The sequence below is a fragment of the Enhydra lutris genome, unplaced genomic scaffold (assembly GCF_002288905.1).
Source record: "Enhydra lutris kenyoni isolate GAN:26980312 unplaced genomic scaffold, ASM228890v2 scaffoldscaffold27, whole genome shotgun sequence".
Lineage (NCBI taxonomy): Eukaryota > Metazoa > Chordata > Mammalia > Carnivora > Mustelidae > Enhydra > Enhydra lutris.
Window position 1 is genome coordinate 21577150 of NW_019154111.1, and position 22077 is coordinate 21599226.

Consider the following 22077-nt stretch of genomic DNA (forward strand, 5'->3'; position numbering starts at 1 on the left):
TTTTAAAAAGACACAGAAATTGGTTGACAGCTTACTACTTTCCGGTGAGTACACTCTGTATACTCATATGCTTTAATTCATTTATTTTGAATTTTTTGACCTCTACTTCCTCCTATAAAGTATATTATTCATATTTCTCTAAGTTCAGAGTTGAAGAAATTGAGATTATGAAATAAGCACATTGTCACCCAGCTGAATGATAGATGGCCACCACTCTTTTCAAGAGAAGAGGCTGATTTTCCAGACACAAATGGTACCCCGTAAATATAAGGCAAAGAGAGGAATTATAAACTATTGTATTTATTAATACAAATTATACGGATCTAAAGCTGTGGCATTACAGAGGACAAAGCTACCAGCTACACGGGAATACAAAGGAGGTGTATATTGTGAGCACTTAGAGAAGGATGCTCTGATCACCAGAAACAGTTAATTTCAGTGCCTTTATCCCATTAGTCATTCAACAATCCTTATTCCATCGTTACAAAATAGAGGAGCTACTTAAGTACTGAGAAGAGAGTGGTGGAAGAGATATACACAATCCCTGATATTACAGAGCCTGGAGTTTTCACATATAACTATGATAACTGCCACAAAAGAAAAAAAAGTGTGTAAGATAATATTGGAATAAGAGGTCCTAACCCAATTGAAAGGGATCAGGAAAATTTCTTAACAGAAGCAAAACCTTCCTCAGTCTTAAGGATTAGGAATTAGCTAAGGTCAGGGAACCTCAGGAATTGATCAAGAATGATATTCCAGACCAAGGGAGAGCAAGTAAAAAGACAAGGAAGTGACAGATAGCAGAAGATAATAAACACCTGAATGAAAGTCATATTGACTCTATTTTTACAAATATAAATACTTGAATCATTCATTCTTAACACCAACCTTTGAAGAACACAATTTAGTATTTGTTATGCTGAGAAATTCTAATTACCTTTAGTATTGTCAGTAAAATAATTTGATGAAGCTTTCTTACATATCAAGAGGAGAAGATAATTGGGTAAAGACAGATGTAATATTAATGGTGACAAATCAAAATTATAATTTGTTTCATTACCAAAATTAAAACATTATTAGTGACTTAATTTTTATTAAGACTCATTTTTATTATTTACTGCAAAACAGCCAGCACTCAGAGCCAGGATATGTGGATTTTCATTCTTGACTTTGTTATTTAACTCAACTTCTCAGTACCTTGATTTTTTTGGTGGTATTGTTTTGATTTTAATAATGAGCACCTGTTTCACCTACCTCAAAAGGTTATTCCATGAGTAATACAATGTTTTGTTCCTGCTTCCATTTTCCTAGTTTGGATTTTTATCATTCCAAGTCCAGATAACTGTAATGGCTTTCATGTTTTTTAAATACTGTATCCTTTTAATTCACACCATGGCATTGCATCAGCCCTCTAAGTATCTCTTTTATCAATTCATTTCATATCTTTAAACCCTACAATGAATTTCCATTGCCTGTAGAGTTGTGCTTACACATTTCCGTCTAAATTTAAGTCCCTGTCTTTATGTCCAACAACGATTGTGCATACATAACAGGAAGACTCTGTATAGCCAGCATTCCATCACAACACTGAGAACATACCATCAACATTATGGCTTTCACAAGGATTTGAATTTCCCTTCTTTGTTCTCATTACCTATATAAACGCTACCCATTCTTCAATATCTACCTCCAGTCGGCATTCCCTCATGACAATTTTTTCAGACTACTGCAATCGACATTAATCTGTACTTCTCTAAAGGCCAAGAATAGTGACTACCTAATATACTTGATTAAGTTAATTTAAATAATGAGTTCTAGTAATTTTTTGTGCTGCACCCCCAGTAAATTTTAAGCTCCTTAAGGGCAATAATGTCACATTTTCTTCTAAATCATTTCCAACTCCAAGTGTTGAGCACATATAAAATCAATAAATTTTGAGATAATTATTTTAGGCAAAATTGTTTTATGTTACAGTAAGTTAGGAGACACGATACAATGACCTTCCTTCCAGAACAAGTCACACCATTTCTGTAAGCCCACAGAAACAGAAGTGAGTAACTAACAGAATCAAGGTCTTTTCTTTCAATGCTTAAAAATACTGCCCTAATCCCTTATGTTGTTGGTATTCAAAGCCAACTAAGATAGTTTCCAGGATTTGTGAATTAAAAAAATATATGTAATCTTTGATTAAGAGCAGCAAAAGATGTAGGTTACCTACTCTCTTAAGTAGACCACTCATAAACAAGAAAGGTAGGAAAGTTTCCACACATTTCATTCTTTCATGACAAGCTCAAGTTTTTCAAATCAGCAGCAGCAAAAATGTATTTTTTAATTCTTCATGGACAGCAGTTATGCTACAACACTATCTGTGACAGGACATGCCTGACTCAGACCCTTCATTGACATGGAAAAAGAAAGATTGCTGTTTTTGCTATGCTTTGATTTCAGGAGTTTAATTAAATACTCTAAACTGACCTTTAGAGTATTTTAAATGTTGTTAGCAAAAAGAAAGTGAATGTGCAATTCTATCAGTACTTTATGTACCAGTAGTTACTAAATTTTGGTAAAAATCAGAATTTGGCAGATCAAAACACAAATTTCAGTGTGCATATACTGAAATTTTAACTTAATGATGTTTACTGTTAACATGCTATAATCCAAGCACTGCTAGTTAGTTTTATCTGTATCATTTATCTTTCCAAATAACTTGCTAGGTAAGCGTTATTACTCCTATTTTAGATTACTGACTGAAATTCAGATTTGATACTTGCCCCAAATCATGATATTAGAAAGAAGCCAGAATCAAACAAGGTCATCTGTCCCAGGAATATTCTTTTCATTTTATTAGTTAACAATATAGAAATAATTATTATTTATGAAATATTATTTTAATATAACTACTATAAAGTGATAATTTCTTACACCATTCTAATCTTAACAACTCCATACTTCTTTAATTTGTTGAGTCTGGAAACCGGTGAATCTTTGAAACTAGTGAAAGCTTAGAAAGCACTTCTTCTCTGACAGTCTTGACTTTCATTAATATCTTACCCCCAAAATGTACTGGTCACAAACACTTAACCATATTCCAAACATATACATTTTGTACATTTATTGTAGGATTTCTTTTATTTTATGGCAGTAGAAATTTAACAGGTATTCCTATAGTTCACCAATATATAATCTAAAAATACCAGAAGTCTGCCAGAATAAGTATATGAAGGATTTTTTTTTTAAAACCTCATCACAGATGAGATATTGTTTTTTTTTTTTAAGATTTTATTTATTTATTTGACAGAGAGAGATCACAAGTAGACGGAGAGGCGGGCAGAGAGAGAGAGAGGGAAGCAGGCACCCCGTTGAGCAGAGAGCCCAATGCAGGACTCGATCCCAGGACCCTGAGATCATGACCTGAGCCGAAGGCAGAGGCTTTAACCCACTGAGCCACCCAGGCGCCCCAATATATGAAGGATTTTTAAGATCACTGACATTATTTTTTAAATCTCACTACCAAACATAAATGTGTCTCTTTATTTCATAAATTGAAAAACCCAGTGACTCATGTATAGACTAGATAGGAGAGCAGATATGATTTGTTTCAGCAAGGAACTAAAACCCCACTCTCCTATGATTAATGTTCAGTTGTCTCCTTGGTGTTTTTGAGCTATTTTTTATATTAAAATTGTTTTGATTTTAAAAGTGAGTTCACAACATTTGTAGAGCTGATTCCTCAAACTTTGTCAATTATAATATATTTTGGATATAATACACTTTGGATACAATTATTTTATGGGCCTGCATGCAAAAATAAGTAAGATATGCAAAACTAGGTAAATCTCTTTTGAAGGAACTAGAGTAGGAAGAAGTTCAAACAGTTGAAAAAAGTGTAGTAGGTTGAATGGTGACCCCCCCACCCCCCGAAAAAAAGATATGTCCTCCAGAACCTGTGCACATGACCTTACTTGGAAACAGGGACTTTGCAGATGTGATTAAATTAATGATCTCAGATGAGATCATCCAAGATTAAGGTGGACCCAAGTGGGAGTTCTAAGAGAAGAAGAAAGACACAGAATAAGAGGTCATGTGAAGATGGAAGCAGAGATCAGTTATGCTATGGTAAGCCAAGGAATTCAGCAGAAACAAAAGAGGCAAGGAAAGATTTCTATTAGTTTCCAGAGGAAGAATGACCTTGACAATAACCTTTCCTTTTTATTGATGGTCTCTAAAAATTTGAAAGAATAAATATCTGTTGTTTTATTCCCTCAAATTTGTGGCAAGTTGTTAGGGTAGCCCTAGGAAATTACTACGGAAGTGCCAGATTATTTGAATTATTATTTACAAATTTATAGTGCTTTATATCACTTTTGATTTAATGCATTTTGTAGATGAGGTAACTTCAAAACATTCTTTATAAAACAGTAAACCAACTATTTAATTGAATTATTAAGGTCCTAAAATAACCTTAATATTTGAATTTTCTGAGTGTTTTTCCTAATGTATACTCATGAATATACAGAAAATAAAATTTCATCTTTGGCAACTGGAAATCTAGGCTATATCAAGAGCTAGGATAATTAAACCTGCAGGTGTAAAAGAAAACTCAGTTTATATATAATTACTGTCATATATTTATATGTGTGTGTGTGTGTATGTGTGTGTGTATATCATTATTGCTTTATGTTTAGGGGCGGGGGGCAGCTTCATGTCAGAAGAAATTACACCAATGCAGATCACATGCTTACTCTTTATGTTTACTCTCCATAGTGCACAATAACAAACTCAATTAAATGTGTATCAGATAATCTTAACTGTTTAGTATCATTTAAAAAGATAAAATAAATAAATAGGTACATGTTATACATAAATATGTGTTCAGTGGTATCACACAGTATTTCTATAGAACAACCATTGCATTTAGAGAATAGTTGTCTGCTCACAACTTAAATTATCTGGATCTTGAAAACACATCTGCACTACCATGTTCATTAGAGCATTATTCACAACAGCCAATATATAGAAACAACCTGATGTCCATTGGTGGCTAAATGGATACACTGTGAAAAGACAGAAAGATGGATATGTCATCAGCCTTCAAAGAGAAAGAAATCTTGTGATTTATAATAGCCTGGTGGACATTTATGGCAAGTGAAATAACCCAGACACAGGAAAACTGCATCATCTCACCTACATGTAGAATCTTAACAAGTCAAATACTAAGACCCAGGAAGTAGAACAGTGGTTACCAGTGGGTGGGAGGAGGTGAGAGAAATAGGGAGGTATTGGTCAAAGGGTATAAAGTTGCAGTTGTAACTACAGATCTAATGAACAGAATAATGACTATAGTTAATAATACTGTATGGAGCACTAGGAATTTACTAAGAAAGATTTCAGATATTCTCACCACACACAAAAAATGCTAACTATGTGAGGAGAGGATATGTTAATTAGCTTAGCTGTAGGAATCATTTCATTGTGTATATGCATATCAAATAATCATTTTGTGTACCTTAGTATATATAATTTTTATTTAAAAATAAGATTAAAAAGAAACAAAAACAAACAAAAATCAGAAATACTGCATGAAGCCAAATTCTTGAAATATTCATGCTCTAGTGCTTATTAGTACTAGGAAGGAAAATAATTTTTATCCTGTTGATCTAATTCCATAGAAAAACTTCAAGTAAAGAATATGCTCAAATAAATTATCCTTGACAATCATCTGGAACTTTGCATTCTAATAACTTAACCTATAGACCTTGTTCAAAGAAAGTCTTCTAATTTCATCTGAAATAAAACTCAATTGAACTATTTTATCCAAAAGAAAAAGCACTCTCTTCACATCAATCACAGAAGCTCTTATTAGAATATCTAACACTCTCATTCTTTTTGTCTAATGGTAAGCAACATATGAAATGCTAAAAAAGAAATTTGTTTTATAACAAACCTTGAAGGCATTCTATTCTCAAGTGGTCCACATTAGCCCACTGTAAACTGTGAGACGGTTGAGATATAAGATACAGGATAGCATATTTAAGCTACCTCATAACAAACAAAATGAAAAAGAAATATTGTCTTCAATGTTTATTTCCACATCTCCCAGGGGATTCAATTCATCAAACCCTCACTATTCAAGCGTGAGTAAGAAACACAACTATTTTTTAGATAATAATCATAATAACACAAATTTTATTCATGACAAGTAATAATTCTACTTCACCTTCTCTGATCTCACTTAATCCTCATAGCAACCAATAAACCAGTATTATTATTACTTCTTCAAAGATGAGGAAATTGAGGCACAAATTTAGTGACTTGCCTAAGGTCACAGGTGACAAAAGGAAAAACTAGGGTTTGAATTTTAATGTTATGACTTCAAGATCTGTGCTTTTAATGATCTCATATTTCTGCTTGGGAAAGTAACATGTAATTAAGGAATAACTACCAATTCCTAATAAGTAACATACTTCATTTACTAATCTACTTCTCTACTCACTGATATGTAGAAATCCAAAAACATCAAAAGCAATGAGTATTTTTTAAATAAAGCCATAAAAACCTAGTTTGGCCTCAATGAGGTAAAGGGAACTTAAGTAAAAATAGGTACAGAGCTTTTGGTGTTGATGACCAATACAAATATTAGACATTATTGCACAAATAATATAGAGTATTTATATTTTCAAGTTAGCAAAATACTGCATTTGATAATTCTCAGTACAGGTTTTTGAAAGGCTTTTAACTATGTAAACTAAATATCGTATTATTTTTGTAATCACTCTTTTTTGTATATATATTGTTTTATTTACAGGTTCTTGGTTTTTACAAAAATGGCATACAGATGGTTGATTTTGAAAGTTTTACCTCATGCAGTAAATGTATCTCTGTCCAGATGGACATTAGGGTTCAGTGCCAATATTGTACCTTTACCATATGGTCAAGAAGATTTACAGCAGAAGACACTATGTTCAGCTTTGTACCTCAACACAAATAATGTTTGACTAATTGTCAGACAGCATTAACTCTATGGTCAGGGAATCAGGAATCAATAGGCCCTTTAAGTAAAATATAAAAAACACAATCTTTAAGATATCTAGCTATATATACTTAGGAAAATATTTTTAAATATATAATACATTTCAAATTGGCAAAGGTAATTGTCTTTATCAAATTTATGGAGGTAAAAATTACTTAGAAAATGGTCATCCTTTTTATGGATATAGTCCTATAAGTTGTGACAAAGTTGTACAGTCATGTAACCACCACCACAATGAAGATATAGAATTTTTCCATCATCCAAAACACTGCTCACACCATTTATCAACATGATAAACTACACTGTTTGATTTTTAGATGTTATACTGTTTGATTTTTAGATGTTATACTAACCTTGCTTTTATGGGATAAATTTTACCAGTCTTGAGTTATAATATTTTTTGTATAACACAATTTGATTTACTGAAATTTTGTTTAGAATTTCTACATGTATGTTCATGAAATATATTGTTACTACAGTTTTTCTTGCAGTGTCTTTGTCTGAGTTCAGGATCAGCTTAATGTTGCCCAAGAGAATAAGCTGGATAATGCCCATACATTTCAATCAGGGGGAATGTTTGTGTAGAAATGGGATTTTTTTTTTTTTAAATTTACTAGTGTTCATCAGTGAAAATGTATTTCCTGAACTTTTCTTTGTGGCAAAGTTTCTAGTTATATACACAATTTATTTAACAGACTACTCAGGTTATCTATTTTTCTTGAGTTAGCCTTAATTGTTTCTTTCTAGAAATTTGGCTATTTCATCAAAGTTGTCAAATTTATTGTCAGGAGAACTTTCATAAATTCTTTATTATATTTTAAATAATTATAGAATTTATGCTATCTCTCTTGATATTGGTATTTTGAGTTTTCACTTTTAAAAAATTTTTTCTATCATCAGTCTGGCTAAAAATTTATCAGTGTTATTCATCTTAAAGAACCAATTATTGGTTTCATTAACTTTCTATATTGTTTTTTCTATTTCAATTTCTTTGATTTCTGCTCTTTTATTACTTTTTGCTTTTTATTACTTTATTACTTATTTCTGATTATTACTTTATTACTTTTTATTAATTTTCAATTAAATCATCTTCTTTTCCTAAATCTTAAGGTATAAGTTGAGGTCTTTGATTTGAGACCTTTCTTATTTTCTGATATAGGCATTTTGAACAAGGAATTTCTCCCTAAGTACTGCCTAAGGGATATTTCCAAATTTTGATACATTGTGATTTCATTTTAGTTCACATTGTAATACTTTCTGATTTTCCATCTGACACTATTTTGACCTAAAGATTATTTAAAAGTATATTATTCATTTTAAGTTCACTGAAATTATTTTATGATCCAGAATAAAGTCTATTTTTGTGCACTAGAGAATATGCATTTGGTTGATGTTGGGTGTTACATTTTATAAACATCAACTGGGTAAAACTGCTTGATAGTGGTATTAAAATATTTTCTATTCATAGTTATTTTTTATCTACTTATTCTATCAATAATCGAGAAGAGATGTGAAATTTCAAACAACAAATTAATTCTCAGTTTATTTTTTCTTGAATTTTTATCAGTTTTTGTTTCACCTATTTCAAAGATTTATTATGTACCTAAATATTAGGATCATAATGCACTTTTGGTGAATTAACCACTTTAGTATTGTGAAATTATATTCTCTATCCCTAGTAATATTCTTTGTTCTAAAATCTAATTTGGCTGATATTAATACTGTCATCAATGAAAATCTCTTTTGATTGGTGGCAGCATGGTATATTTTTTCCATTCTTTAATTTTAATCTTTTTATGTCTTTATAATTGCAAAGAATTTCTTACAGGCAGCACTTAGTTGGGCCTTTTAAATTCAATATTGCAACCTCTGTCTTTAAAAAAAAAAAGTAGTTTATAAACCAATCATATTTAATGTGATTATTCATATGATTATTCCATCTTAAATCAATACTGAATCTGTAAATTTATATTAGAGCTAGTATGTATTTGGTACAAGCATAGTTAAAGACTTCTTTCAAAGGAAGTTTTTTTTTAATTGATACCAAAAGAGGTTATTAAATTTAGTCCAAAAAAAAAAAAAAGGAACATCTTAAATTATCTCAAAACAGTAAGGAGTATAAATTCCAGAAATATTGAGATTGCAGTCCTATGTATAAAATCAAGACTACCTCTGAGCATTGTCTTTAAAAGAAACTTAAGGGTTAAAAACCAAACCAAACCAAATCAAAAGAGAACCAAACTAAAAAATAAGAATTACCATTTATGTATAACATTTCACTAGAAAGAAAATATCACTCTTAGATAGTTTTCTCTCCTTTTCTATGATTTTCATTCTGTTCATAATGCTCCTGTTGAAAATTTAGTTTTGCTGGAAGTCAAACTCTATGCAAGCCAAGTTACCTGTTTTATACAACTCATGACATATCCACTATTATCTAGGAACCCAGAGGTCTCAAATTCATTAGATTTTCCACATACTTTAAATAATCATATATCTCTAAAGTGTTTTCACACAAAATAACATCCATGCATACATATATATGTACGTATTTTTCCTAAAACTTGAGTAATCTTCATAATTTTTTTTCTTCTCCTATATGATGTAAATTCTGGCCAATGAAGCAGTTTGCCAGTGTGTTAAACTAAGTTAGTATGCTTTTCTTTTTAAAAATGTTGTCATGGCTCTAAACCTTTCCTACTTTCTCCTCTGCTGAAACATTACTGACAACTGTTACAGTTTAGGAATAAGTTAGATAACCAACTTCATGGAAATCTATAAAATGCGTATCTCTGTCCATAGGCTTTGATGATTCATTTGTAAATAAGTGTATGGACTTTTTTTTTTTTTTAAAGTATAGGGACTTTTGGGGCACCTGGGTGGCTCAGTTGGTTAAGTGTTTGCCTTCAGCTTGGGTCATGATCCCAGAGTCCTGGGATCCAGACTGGCATTGGGCTCCCTGCTCAGCTGGGGGTCTGCTTTTCCCTCTCCCTCTGCCCTTCCTCTCTGTTCATGTTCTCTCTCTCTCTCTCTCTCATATAAATAAATAAATCTTTTAAAAAATCAAGTATATGGACTTTTAAAATGAACTTTGAAGTTTCTGTTTTAGCTTCTTAAAGGACACCCAAAATATCTCTACCTATTTCTAGACTCCACTCTTTATTATGAGAAGTTGAGGATACAGAAAAACTTTTGCATAAGGAAGATGTGAAAGTATTTCTAAAGCCTCCAAATGGATTACACAAATGCCTCCTAGAGATTTCATAAAAAATCAAGGGATCAGCAAAATCTGGAGTATCAATAAATTGTTAATAGTCTAGAAACTCTAAGTCCAAATACTTTCTAAAATGGACAGTTTAACTACATTTTAAAATGTCATAGTAAATCTATAACACAAACAGAGGCTAAATTAGAAATACATACAAACTAGCATTTAAAAATGAGAATCTCATGTATTTATAGCACATTAATTCTTCAATTCCTTTAAAACAGCAGCTGAAAAAAAAATATGTAATATTTCACTAGAGTTTGAGAAGCACCAACATTTTATTTACAAAGAAGTATCACAGTTCCCTGGGCTTGAGATAGAGGCTATCTAAAAACTAGGACCTAATCACAGGATTAAAAATTGCTTTGCCTCTCTCAAACCTTACCACTAAATCAATAGGGAGCCTGTACTTTCTACTTAATTTTTCTGTAACCTGAAACTTCTCTAAAAAATAAAGTAGATTGGGGCGCCTGGGTGGCTCAGTTGTTAACCGTCTGCCTTCAGCTCAGGTCATGAGCCCAGGGTCCTAGAATTTAGCCCTGCATCGGGCTCCCTACTTGGCAGGAAGCCTGCGTCTCCCTCTCCCACTCCCTCTGCTTGTGTTCCCTCTCTTGCTGTCTCTCTCTCTGTCAAATAAATAAACAAAATCTTTAAAAATAAATAAATACATAAATAAATAAAGTAGGTATATTAGTTTTATTTTTTAAAAAAACAACAATTTCCTGTTTTTTAATCCAAAAATGACTGGAAAAGCAGAAGGAGAATCTATAAGAAAAACACAGTTATGAACATACCTAATATACATATTAATATTAAGGTAATATTTAGAGACACTGCTATAGGTAGCATACATAATAAATACTTTAATATTAACATTCTCCCTGGAATATAAGTATGATGATAAATTTTTGATCTATAGAGGAATTTAAATAATTTATTGGTAAATTTAAGTAACACCCAGGTTCACCCAGCTAATAAGTGGCAAAGTTGAGAAATAATTTAAAGTTTGCCTGACTTGAAATTCCAGTTTGGAGAAATATTTTACCAGATTTCAAAAAGATTCTTAGTAGCTAAGGATTCACCAAAATAGTTTCAGATCTGTCCAGTTAAAATTGGCATAAGAGTTATTCCCAGGTTAACACATGCCCATGCATGTACAAACACATCCTCATGTTTTCTGGCTCCTATAGATGGAGCCCAAGGGTTATCACAGAACTTGTGTACTTTATGTGGTGCCTGGGTGGCCCAGACAGTTAAGTATCTGCCTTCTGCTCAGGTCATGATCTCAGGGTCCTGGGATCTAGCCTTGCATTGGGTTCTTTACTCAGCGGGGAGTCATTTCTCCCTCTCAATCTCCCTCTGTGCTCTCTCTCTCAAATAAATAAAATCTTAAAAAAAAAAAAAAGCAACTACAAAAAAAAGAACTTGTGTATTTTTAATGTATTTCACTGCCCATGAGCTGTTAAAAAAAAAGGGGGGTGCATACTAAAACCATTTTTCTTCTATTTGAAGGTAGAAGGTTTGGGACTGTAAGCTAAAATTAGGTTTAGTAATCATAAGGAGATTTGTTTGTTTTTTCTGTCTCCAGTGAACAAAATATATATACATCTATATTTTAAATTTTAGAAATAATGAAAATATTGAATATATTTGCTGTCTGTCCTTTGCTATTCTGCATGAGAAACACTTTCATCTAAAAGCCAGGTAACGCACAATTATAGAACTTCAATGTGAATATTTAAATCAAATGATTCAGGCACTAGGTCCTTTCATCAGCCTGTTTATTTTTATGAAGAATAACTTTACCCAGAGCTCCAGAGGAATAAATACTATCAACTATCAAAACACTTATGCTTTGTGCTAAAAAATAATTGCAATACAACACACTTCTTCAAGAGTCACTGCTATCTCCAGATTTAAAAATTGCTATATTTCCTAAGAGGGAGAAAAAGGAAGCAGGACAGAATACAAACCAAAGATAAATCCCCTGATCCTCAGTTTGGCACAGACAAAGAACTCTTACAGTTGTGTAGGCATATTATATCCATTCATTACCACAAAATAAAATTGGTTCTTTAGAAAAAAAATGAATTGTGTTCAAAGGCTTGACAATCCTATTTAACACAATGAAAAACTATTTATTAAACCAGTCTGAGTCTTTCCAAAACTGAGATGAACAGTATAAAGTCTTGAATATTTCTTTGTGGTACTAAAGAGAAAGAAAGAGGACACAGGCTGCTCAGAGTCAGAATGGGGCCCATTTCTTAGGCCAGCTAGAAATAGCTTAAAATGATTACAGAATAGTAAATATTCCATAAAACAAAACAAAATAAAACTAGAGTTTAAGATGTAAATGTGTGCAGAGATGTTGGACATCTGCCAATGGAGACAGAAGGCTTAAATCAGCAGAACATTTGGTCTGATCAAATATTAATTTACAGTATTAATCTAAAATGCTTTATAAAACAAAAGTTAATTCTAGAATTTTGCAATCCAGAAAGGAAGAAAATGTCATTCATATTCTGGGTAACATGAGTTTTCAGGGACCTAATTTAGGTTCTTAAAAGATGCTCAAAAATATTTCCACTTATTTCTTGATTATTCTTACAGTTCTGAGTAGTTCAAAGTACTAGATAAACGGGATAAAAAGACACTAAACATTTTGAAAGCTTCCCAATGTATTGAACAAATACCTCCTAGGTATTTCAGGAATGATGAGATTAATCAAAACTTAGAATCATCTCAGACCTTCAAAACAAAGGAAGTTAGTAAAATCTGAATTACAAAATAGAACCTAGAAAAAATAAAGACAAAGTGTTTAGAATCTATTGCGGCTTTACTTACATTTGACTAAAATAGGATTTAGGACAGTAAGAGGAGGGCAATAAAGGATCTATTTGTTGAAATGTTTGAGTCCTACAATGTGAAGTGTTTCAGAGTCCTACTCAAGAAGAATTTGGTCCACTACCAAGGTCTCAAATGTCCTTTTATTCCTTATTTATACACATATGCGTGCACACATGACATCTCACACACACACACACACACACACACACACACACACGCCCTGATGCTTCAGAATCTCTTTCGTTGGAGTCCAGTTCTGAGCCTAAGGACCTTGTGCTATTACATTTTCCATCTTCCACAAACACTTACTATGATTCATAAATGTTTCAGGCAAAAAGACTGTGTAAAATTAGATATATTATTTCCTAACATCACAGATTAAGAATTAATCTTTCTCTTTCCAAGTCAAGCACTTCTTTACTGGTCATTGTGTTCTGATATAAATTGAAGCTATCTAGGCTTACCACAATCAACTGGACTCTTGTTGCTCAAATTCTCCATGATTATTAGTCTCCCCAACAAAAAGGGAATGTATGTTTGGCAAATGAATGTCATATTAACTTTTTCTAGAATCCTTCATTTTACAGTCTTTTCCATTGGTCTCTAGAGTTTGGATCCTAATTTTCAAATGGACATTTCAGCTCTTTACTGGAAGCTCAGTCTCTGCCAATGGCTCTGGGAATAATCACTTTAAAAACACTGTTGTTTTATTTTGCTTTAAGTCTTACAGCAGTTTTTGGGCAAGGAGCAATCTAAGTGTCTATGACTATGGGACACAAAATTTTCTTGGCAAAATTCTTATTTATAGAAATGCAAAAGGTTATTTGGTATAATCACCTCTTCCAGCAAGACAGCACATAACTAAAACTAAACAGTGTGTGTTGCCTCCTCTAACAGATTTCTGCAATTTTAAATTTCTTTCAACTCTTGAACTCTCTACTGTATTCATCCATCAAATATCACTGAATCGAGCCACCCATTACAATATTCTCTCTCAGCTACGTTTTTGCTTTTGTGTATCAAAGTATACTTAAGTAAATAAGCAACTAAATGAATATCTTATTTTCTCAGGCTTTAATATTCAAAAACTATTTTCTTAAAAATATTATGTAACTAAAAACATTGGTAATAAGTAATAACAAATAAGTCAAACTGTAGCCTCTATTTAATTGGTTTAAAAACAATTAAGAAATAATTATTACCAGTTATCTGCCTGAGGAAAGACAATGGTACAAAATGTAGAAGATAAACAAGTGTCAGGCAAATAGGAGTTTAAATTCCAACTCCATGGGGTGCCTGGGTGGCTCAACTGGTTGACCAACTACCTTCAGCTCAGGTCATGATCCTGGAGTTCTGGAATAGAGTCCCACATTGGGCTCCCTCCTCAGTGGGAAGTCTGCTTGTCCCTCTGACCATTTCCTTCTCATGCTCTCTCTCTCTCAAATAAATAAATAAAAATAAAATCTTTAAAAATAAATTCATTCATTCATTCATTCGTTTGTTCATTCATTCATTCCAACTCCAGTGTTAAAATCTTTGGGCTTTCTAGATGCTGCCTCCTTACCTGGAAACTATTACCTTGGTTGTAAAATGACCATATACTCTGCCTCTAGTGAGGGCCAGAAAAGATAGCAAGCTAAGGATCAAAAACATACTAGTAAACAACTAAACTGGTAATAAAACAAAATTAAACAGAAGAGACACTGCTAGAAATGGAATTATTAACAGAAAGGAAAGTACTGAATTACCTGTAATAAATGAGTAGGAAAAAATAAACTTAAGAATAATAGAGAAAACTCATTAGTACATAAGTAGATATAAACCAAAAGATATTGGTAGGGTATGAAGAAGAATAATTTAAATAACATTTTAAAAGCATTCAATGTTGTAATGCAGAAAAATTTCCCTAACCTGTAAAAAGAACTATAAATTTAGATGGAAATGTATAATGTGTTCAGAAAAAACTGATACAACTTAAATCCATAATTAATTTATTGCACTATAAATACAATAAAAGAGAATCAGACTGTTCTCAGATTTCTCCATAACCAAATTAAATTTCAGAAGATAGTAGAGCTACATATACAGATATCTGAGTAAAAGAATATGATCCAATAATGTTATATCTAGATAAATTTGTATTTAAGTTAAAAATAATAAGAGGTTGAAGTTAATAGACAAGCAACAGAAGAAATAGAATCTATAATCACTTTTTAAAGAAATGATGTGATAATGAAATCTTACCAAATAATGATTCAAAATTAAGCATTAAGAAATGGAAATTGCATGCTTAAAGAGGTGGTACCATACTTTTGATTTATTTAAAATAAAGAAATAAACAGAAGTTTATGTGGGGATTATGTGGGGATTATTTTTACAGAACAAATGTAAATGTCATGTACCTAAACCATGGAAAATAATAATGTATTATACAACTAACTTAAAATAGTTATATAAATATTAGCATAGCAATGTCATTTTTAAAAATTAACAGTATATCAGAAGTGAAGGTAGAAGGATGTAACCAACTATCAGTTTTGACAACTTTGATACAGTGACTTTCAACACTGCCCAGAAGTTAACATGTAATTCAAATATTATTAAAATAAATTCCATGTTTTCCATAACCTTCAAGAAGAATATAGCATGATATGAAGGACCATTTATCAACATTTCTTCAGTTAACTTGTTTCTTTTACCTCTTTAAACCAACTAATATTAACATTTTAACTATTAAAAATTAAAGGTAGCAAATATTTTTTCCTTCAAATATCATTTTGTCTTCTCTGTATAATGTATAGGTAGGCATCTTGTATAGATATACTCACATAATGTTCATAATAAGTCCTTTCAGGGTCACTGTAGCCTGCCAGACTTTAATTTTCCTCTTTTAATTTAGATGCACTGCCTGACCTGCTCTTTAATATTTTTATTTATTTTTACTTAAGTTTAATTAATTGACATATAGTGTATTATTAGTTTCAGAGGCAGAGTTCAGTGATTTATCAGTCTTATACAACATCCAGTTCTCATCACATCACATGCCCTCCTTAGTGTCCATCACCCAGTTATCCCACCCCCCCACTTACCCTCCCTTCAACAACCCTCAGTTTCCTACAAATAAGAGTCTCTTATGGTTTGTCTCCCTCTAGTTTCACCTCGTTTTATTTTTTTCCTCTCTTTCCCTATGATCCTCTGTCTTGTTTCTTAAATCCAACATGAGTGAAATTGTATAACTTTCTCTGACTGACTTATTTCACTTAGCATAATATCCTCTAGTTTCATCCATGTCATTACAAATGGCAAGACTTCATTTTTTTGATGGCTGAGTAATATTCCACTGTGTGTGTGTGTGTGTGTGTGTGTGTGTGTGTGTGTGTATCACATCTTCTCTATCTATTCATCTGTCCATGGACATCTGGGATCTTTCCACAGTTCGGCTGTTGTGGACATTGCTGCTATAAACATTGGCATGCAGTTGTCCCTTCAAATCATTACATTTGTATCTCTGGTATAAACCCCTAGTAGTACAATTGCTGGGTCATAGGGTAGCTCTATTTTGAACTTTTTGAGGAACCTCCACACTGTTTTCCAGAGTACCTGCACCAGATTGCATTCCCATCAACAGTTTAAGATGGTGCCCCTTTCTATACAACCTTGCCAACATCTGTTGTTTCCTGACTTGTTACTGCCTTGCTCTTAATAAACATGTACTGTTTGATTAAAAAAAAAAAAAAGACCATTTTTCTTTAAAAAGGATAAAAGGAAATACATCCACCAACACTAAAAGATAATGTAACAGTTCAGGGTAATACTCTACCTAACATAGAGCAGCAGCCTATCTATAAATGGAAGTAAATATTAGTACATTATAATATTAGTAAGCAGTTTGACTAGAAATCACTGTACTCCTTTCCTTAGAGGTTTATGTACATTTATCCTGCTGCGTTATTAGGTTTTATGTACTTGTTTACTGTGAGCTATTGAATGAAAGATACATTATTCATTTCTGTATCATTAAAATTTAGCATAATCCCTGTCAAAAACACTTTCCTTAAATGGTAATTGGGAGAAAAAAAATAGGGAAAATCTAAACCATGCATTAAAAACAACAAAATAGAGAAGGAAAGATGAGTGAAGAGACAGGAATAAAAATGATAAAATGTTAAAAAGACATTTTTTAAATACTAGGGAAAGGAGGGGGTACCTTCAGTTCAGAACAAAGCCTTGAATATATCTAGTACACTTATTTGTTCAACTGTATCCAATTAAACACCATCTGTTCAATAAATACTTATTGTGAACCCAACCTGTTTCTTGCAATGTGGTAGATGAATAAATTGTTTTCCAAGAAAACAAAACAAAGCAAAATAACTCATGGGAGTTTTTTTGTTTGTTTGATTTTAAAGTACAGTACTATGTATAATATACTCTCCTTGTACATCTAATAAAACACTGATAGGAATTTTCATGAAGAGAAACTGAAAATATTAAAATTTTAATTCCCATTCCTGGATATAGTGCTCACTCTGGTATTAGTTATTTCACCTTTCTCAAATGATTAAAAAAGAAGAAAAAGAAACAAAAAAAGCTCACTTAAGTTATTAAATAGATATGTGATAGTGAAGTAAGGTTGGAAGAAAGTACAAAGGGAAGAAAAAAAGGAAGGAAAGAAAATACAAGATTCCATCTCACAAAAAGAGAAATTCTGGAATCAGAGACATCCTGAACAGGTATTCTTTTCTGATATGAACTATAAAAATAGATATCAACTGAAGAAATATTAAAATGTTTAAGTACAAAGTCTTAATTCAATTACAGCAATTTCTTCCCATAATCAACAAATGTCAAGGATAGAGGCTGATGATGACACACATTCCTTTCTCACTTCTTCTTCCAATGTCCTGCTCAGAAAGAACCCGCATTTCTTTCCCAGGGTTAAATGTGAGGGGGAGCAATGTTTTCCCCACAAACTCAACCTGAGCACAGCTTGCCTCTCAAAGCTTAGTGGTTTGTGATTTATATATTCAGAGACTGAGGGGACACACATTTCTGTGAAAGCGTCAACCATCCAGCCAGTGAAGAACTTCTGTGGGTCAGCTGCACGACCAACAGGAAGGTTGTCTATGGGTTGAAGTTTTTTTCAAAATAAAGAAAAGGTAGTTTTACAGACTAAGAATAGTGATCTTGATCATCAAGAGGCCTTGAGGTGGGGAGAAGAAAAGGATGAAGAAAAAGGAACAGAATAGGAAATAGATAAGCAGGCCAAGAAAAAACACCCAACAAAGAGTGTGACATGGTCAAGAAAAAGAAGTCATAGCAAACACAACAGCAAATTAAAAGAATGAAAAGGAACAGAAAGAACAGCACAGAATGCGGGAAACATAGGCAGCAAGCCAAGATTTTTTTTAAATTCCTTAACGATAACCATCAGTGTTTTTAAATAGAGATAGGCAATGTTCTTTTTCCAGTTCTGCAGGCCTGTAGTTTTCAGAGCTTCACACAAAATTGACTCTAAACATTCAATTTAAAAGAAAAATAAGAAGGCTTGCAGTCCAAATTCAAAGATAAACGAAAAAGGGCATCTTTATATTTTAAAAAATATAAAGTCCTTGAAATTTGAGGGCAATAGGTAAATCTACTTAGGTCACTTTACCTCTCTTCCCACAAGGCTATTTGCTAAAATGCTAGATTTTCTGATCCTCTACCCAGGAAAACAGAGTACAGCAAGTGGAAAAGCATTGTAATGCTAAAAAAAAAAAAAAAAAAAAAAAAAAAAAAAGTAAGTAAGTAAGTAAGTAGAATGCGGCTTTTAATCCTTTGGATGCTTAGAAGAAATGACACAAATTCATTTTGCAGACATGCTTTAATGTGTTTGCAATTGCAACTGGAAATTGCAGCAAGTTACTAAAAGGAACTCCATTGAATAGAATTCGTTATATAGCAGAGCTACTTTCAAATGTACCACTGTATAGGTTAGAGCTACCACCAGCCTTTAGCCTTGTAGATAGTATACATGGAATCAGAGAACAGTATATACTAAGGATATTTAAGAATATAGCTACTGAGCAGCAGTTATAGACAGAAACTGTGCCTGAGTGTGAAAAGAAAGAATACGCCTGCTCCGAAGGCATTTAAAATTTAACTTGCTTTACTGGCAATACAACACATCACCATAGGTACTTTGTTTAGGAGGTACTGAGAAAATTGAAAAGTAGAAAGGGTAATGATTCATTTGCTTAACACTTAAAAAATTTCTGCAGCATGTTTTGATGAGCAGGATCTAGACCACCAAACCAACTCCTGGCATTGCAGACCTCCAACTTTGATTCACAAAGGGCCTATCACACTCCTGTTTATTCTGTTTGTCTGTTATAGTGGGGGCAGGGCTCTCCAGAGAAACAACCAATGAGGGTAGTAGAAACTTATGGGTAGTGGATGTATTCTCTATCTTGATTGTAGTGAGAATTTGATTTGCGAATACATACATCAGAACTTCTCAAATTACAAATTTTGATATGTGAAATTTTGTAGTTAATTATACCTCAATAAAGCTGTTTTTTAATTCTAAGTAGATGTGTATACATATATATACACATATACACACATATATACATATTGGTTGCTATTAGAGACTGCTTTCGAGGAATTGGCTCACCCAGTTTTGTGGGTATTGGCAAGTCTGAAATTGGTAGAGGCAGCCAGCAAGCCAGCAGGCTGGAAACTCAGGTAGTTTTGAAGCAGAATTTCTTCTTCAAAAACCTCAGACTTTGCTCTTAAGGCCCTCAACTGATTGGCTAAGGCCCACCCACAGTCTGGAGGCCATGTACTTAAAATCAACTGATTCCAAATGTTAATCACATCTAAAAGAATACCTTCCCAACAACGTATATACTTCAGTGTTTGAAAAACAACTAGGCACTACAGCCTAACCAAGTTGACACATAAAATAAACTATTACAATAATCTTCGAAACTGTCTGATCCAGAGTTTGATTTTTTTATAGATCAGGAGTTTCCCTCAAAAATTTTGCTCAATTATGACAATGAAATTAGATGTTCTCAATACATATTTGTATTAAACTAAACTATTAAACTAAAACACTAGCCTAGAGAAAAAAGATATGAGCAAGAGAGTATAAATGACATTTTCACTCCAAATTTTCCCAATCTTTCCTTACTCTTTGTTTACTCTTTCTCTGTTACAATTTCACTTAGAGAGTGATACAGAGAGTTTGATTTTTTTTAACAACTCCCCTTCTGTCTGAAAATATGGCTTTATGAGAAGATTTGATAAGCAAAGTACCTAGATATGAGCTAGTTTTCTATAGGATATAATCCAAAAGAGCCAATAAAGAAAGTGTCTCCTTATAAAGAGTTGCATTTATTTTTTTTTATTTTTATTTTTTTTAGTGATGCTATTTATTTGAGAGATAGAGAGAAAGCATGAGTGGGGAGAAGGGCAGAGGGAGGAGGAGAAGCAGACCCCCACTAAGCAGGGAGACCGATGCAGGCCTTGATCCCAGGACCCCAGGATCATGACCTGAGCTGAAGTAGAAGCTTAACCAAGTTAGCAACCCAGGTGCTTCAAGAATTGCATAAAATCTCTTAATAAACTCATAAAATAGTTGAAACAGAAAAACTGGGATGTTGTTCTTTGTGGTTAGTATTTTTATCTGAGGACTGAGGGGCAGAGTTTCTTTCCAAGGCAATTCTGCTGCACAACAAAGTCCACTGAGGAGGAGGTGATGGCTCACATGAGTATTCATTCAGCCATCATTATCAATTTATAAATGTTAATGAAAATTTCATGGCATAAAAGCCTGGTATTTATTTTATTCTGTCTTCAGAAAAGTAAATCTGAGACAGTAACCCCTATGTCATCAAATCCCTATTTATTCACATTCCTGATTGTACTATATACTGCATGGGCTCTACCCCATTTAGAACTATGGCATTCATGGGCCACTTCCTCCATAAGAAAAATAAAAATAACATGAGTGCTTTTGGTATAAATATGAATATATTAATATATTATTTTTTCTTCAGATATTTTTTATGATTCTAAAATAAATTAAGCATTTGCATGGGCCCCTAATAAAAGTTAAGTTTACCTTGGGCCCATTGTGGCCACTATGACTAACACACAAGTTGGTCCTCTCTTTGTCTATTTTCCAGTGGCCAACTTTCTCCATCTACTCTCCAGGCAAAAATGTATACCTTTCTAGCTATAACAGAATAACAAATTAACCAGTATTAGACATAAAGTAATAGTTCTGCTTTCACATAAAGAATAACAGAGCCTTTGAGTTCTGTGTGTTAATTTAATAGAAAAGAGCATTTACATGACTAGTAGCAATTCTCCTGCAGGTTAAAAGAGAAGAAAAAATATATACATACACATAATTATTATGCTAAGCAAAATAAGTCAATCAGAGAAAGACAATTAACATATAATCTCATTGGTATGAGGAATTTGAGAAAAAAGACAAAGGATCATAGGGGAAGGGAGGGAAAAATGAAACAAGATGAAATCAGAGAGGGAGACAAATCATAAGGAACTCTTAATCTCAGGAAACAAATTGAGGGTTGCTGGGGGGTGTGGAAGGGATGGGGTGCCTGGGTGATGGACACTGGGGAAGGTATGTGCTATGGTGAGTGCTGTGAATTGTGTTAAGACTGATGAATCACAGACCTGTACCCCTGAAACAAATTAATACACTATATGCTAATAAAAATTATATATATACACATATATCAGTAGTCAAGATTTTACCACCAGAATTTTTATTTAATCATTTAATTTTGGAAAGCTAATTTGATATAATAAAAAATGGATAAATTTAAAACTTCCTTCACCCTGTATACCTTAAACTTACACAATGTTATATGTCCATTACATAGCAATAAAGCTATAAAAATTAATAAATTTA